Here is a 3844-nt window from a genome sequence, read left to right on the forward strand (position 1 = left end):
AATTACAGCATTGTCTCTTTGCTCTTATTAGGATTGGCACCCAGCTTTAAATCAAATGTCATGTCGATGTGTGTGCGCAACAACCAAAAGGGGCCATAAAAATACTGTTTTTTTGTTCACCGAAATCGAGCCAGTGAGACCAGCCAGCCTATCGATCATTTAGTTTGCCTATAGAACTGCGAAAACAGACAGCACATGTGTTTAAAAGTGGAATGCGAAAGAATATAAAACGGTAAAGAAGACCTGGAAATTTTAAGTTGTCCCCCAAACCGTGGTGATACAAAAGTTGCAGTCATATCAACAATTATTTTTATGATAAGTTGCAGATTGATGCATAAATAACAAAATCGTCGCTGAAACTCTCTTCGCCGCAAAAAATTGATAATCATCTTGTGAGCATAATTGAAATGTACATATTTGTAAGTTAGTTTGGCATGGACGGGAAAAAAAAACTAAGTAATTGCTTTTTACCGGCGCGTCTAGTGAACTTTCTAACTCTTAATCGTGGTGCGGAGGCACTTAAAACTATTCAAATTTGTTGAGCATTACAAGATTGTTTGTAGCCCATCGACCGGCCTCAATCGATTTCCGATCGTGTCGAATGTTAGTGATCATGCGATTAATTCTACGTCATATTTGAGTTATATTATAAATGCGCTTAACTCCTTCTACTTCAGCTAATGAATGCGGTCATATTCCACGAGTGCAAACGAAATTTACGCAGGAATCTAGAAATTTTGTAAATTAATTTTTTTTAAGTTCTAAATTTTTGAGAACTAGAATTTTCTCGAGTAATTTATCTTTGCTTGTTTAACTACGCAATTATTTAAGTTCCATGTGATTCATCATAATCTGAACTAAGGTCTAAAATATTGAGAATTTAAATCTGAATAGTTTTAAGCACCACTGAAAGGAAATCTCTTGGTACCTTATTCTTTATTGTGCCTTTGCCTCAACCCATTAACAGCTAGAGAATCTGACAAACGCACATTCATACCGGGGTATCAGTTTCATACATAATTATTAAAGAAGGAGGAATAAAACATAAAGTACAGATTTTGTTGTTATGGGCTATCCCCCCACTTTTCTGGTATGTGCATTTTGTCATGTTCTGCTGCTGCTAACAGAGCTGAGAGATCAGTACAAGCACTCTGTAATCATTGTCACATTTCAGATTTGTCTAGCTCAGCGAAATCAAATCTAAAGGAAAAGTAAATCAATTTTTTTTTGTAAGGCCTTTCATCGTTGGAGCTGCGTGCCGGAGTTATAATGAGTAAGTGAGTACATATTTTTACTCTCTTTTTACCTCTTTTCCGTTATTTGTATCTTTACATTGAATTTTTGCCCCGATGGCAGATTAATCTGTTTGCTAAGCGAGGAAAAACATTAGAGTGGGTACCACAGGTTTTCTACATTGTAATATAATAATAATTTTAGGTGACTTTTGTTGAGTCATAGCTAGTTGTTTTCTTTAGTGTGTAATATCATTTGCTAAGAATTAATACAGTAAGAGTATAGCACATTTAATGCAGATGCAGGTTCTTAAGTATATTATTAAGCGAATTTTTATTGTAAAACTTACAATTAAGGCATCATGAATTTTGAAATAAATCACAACAAATCTAATATGGATTCTGAATAAGCTCTTTATATGTCCTGTTTGATTTTCCGATAATCTAGATAGAGGAGTCACCCTCGTTTTAGGGGTCATGGGGTCAATTTGTGTTTTTTTTTTAGGTGACAGTGACTATGACCAGGCTGGGTGGGCAGCATGGACTAACACCACCTCAAAGTCCATGAATAAATAAGCCAATTACTTGCATACCTTTCTTCTTTCCCCTTCAATGATTGATCTTTAGCACGTATAACTAAAATGATTTTTTTTGTAGCAAGTACATAGCTAGTATGACATCGAACCTACCCCTCCGACGAGCTAGTAGGCCGGAACCATATACGTGCGCTAGCCTTTAGTATACTATTCCTCAGAAATGTTGGTTGCATGCTACAGTTCACCATTTAATAAGTCGCGAACTGTTAATATATTTTATAAAATATGAATATATTTTTATTAATTGAAGTGTTTTAGCCACGATCTCATAATATGGACCATAACAAATAATTTTCGTGGAAGCTGCTTTGGTGGTAATATTAAAAAATGGGTAAAATGGGTTGAAGTTTACAAGTTTTTTTGTGTTCTTTCTTGGTTTCCGGTCAAACCACGGAAAATTCAGACATAAGCTCAAAGAAAGAATTGAAGAATACCCCTTGGGCAACATGGTTCTAATGTATGACTTTTCGATATATACACTGCATCCCCCTAAAATCGATGCTGACATTTTGAAGTTTTAAAAACTGGGTTTTTCGAAATTTTCTTATAATTAGAGGGTGCAACTAGATAATAATCCAAACTAGTTTATAGGATTGTAGAACTCGCGATTCCACGTCGTTCGATGTATATCTCATGAGTGTGCTCCGTACAGCTTCCTAGTAATAGGAGTCCAAAGGCGAAAATTTGGTGCGTAAATTTTCTGAAAAAACCTATTTTATGGCTTTAAAATTTACAACTGTCGTACAGGTACCCCTGAACCCCGCGTGATTTTAGTTTTTTTACGTGCCGGATTTAATGAGCTCTTCCGCGGTCGAATCCATCCACTAAAACGCCGGATATAGATACCTTGAAAGTAGGAAAATCTGCAAAAATTTTCTTTGATTATTTTTGCATAAATTTAATCCTTTATACGCGATTATAATATTTGCCAAAAAGGTGTGTCACAAATTACAAAGATTCAGGAATAATATCCCTATTTATACCAAAATAGAATGCTGTAGCACATCCGCAGTTCTTGACGAATCTGTCTAAAATAATTTATATTGACGTATTTTTAATAGGGGGCATTGAAATCGGATGCACCTTATAATCATATGCATATCGCGTAATTTTTGCCCACTTGAATGTTTTTTGAATAGTAAGATGCAACTGATGGCACACTTTGGCCGCTGGATGAAACATGGGAAAATCCATGCATATTGATAGCCATGGACTCCGTGTATCCGAAAAGCACATGCACCTCAACCGATTTAAACCAATTCGCGAATTATTCGGTTTTTAACTTCTATGTTTTTTCTTTGATTGTAATTTCAATATTACTCTCTACTTCTTATTTCTATTGCTTATCACAGAAGGCAAATATACTTTCACGATGACTAATTACTTTTCTCGTAGAAGTTTAAGCAAAATACTTCTGGATTTGGATCGAAATTTAGCAAAATAATAGAATAACTCCCAACATTTATTTTTCAAATTTTTCGTATTTAACCAAAAATATATTTTTGAAATAATTTCCAACAATAAGTTTCCGTTCTTTGTTGTTGACGTAATATGCAAGTTATAAACGCGATCTTTATAATTTTGGTCTCACATTTTTCTACGCGTTGTCTAGATTCTGTACGTATTTTTAAATTATTTTTTTAGAGGTTTTTTGGACTCTGATTTAGAATAAATAAAATTTATTCCAAGATTTCTTCAATATTTTTTGATTTTCCGCGAAAATAAAAATAAATTTGGCAACTATTTTAGCATCTACGGATAGATATCAAATGCTGCTAACGATTCATATATACATGTTCATATTACACCACAATAGGAATTTTTAAATATTTTTTCTTTACAAGAGAATAAAACCGCATATAACTTTTGAGTGCAGCATCCAATTTTGTGAACCAAAAATGGCGGATGTGCTCGCCAAAAAAGTTTTTAATTTTTTTTCTATGTAATTGTAAAGGAAATTTGAAATTTACCATATATACAAAACAAGTAAGCGAAGTCTATAGTCGGACGGGGCCG

Source organism: Musca autumnalis, unplaced genomic scaffold (assembly GCF_047663935.1).
Source record: "Musca autumnalis isolate F117 unplaced genomic scaffold, ASM4766393v1 scaffold_1, whole genome shotgun sequence".
In the NCBI taxonomy this organism is placed as follows: domain Eukaryota; kingdom Metazoa; phylum Arthropoda; class Insecta; order Diptera; family Muscidae; genus Musca; species Musca autumnalis.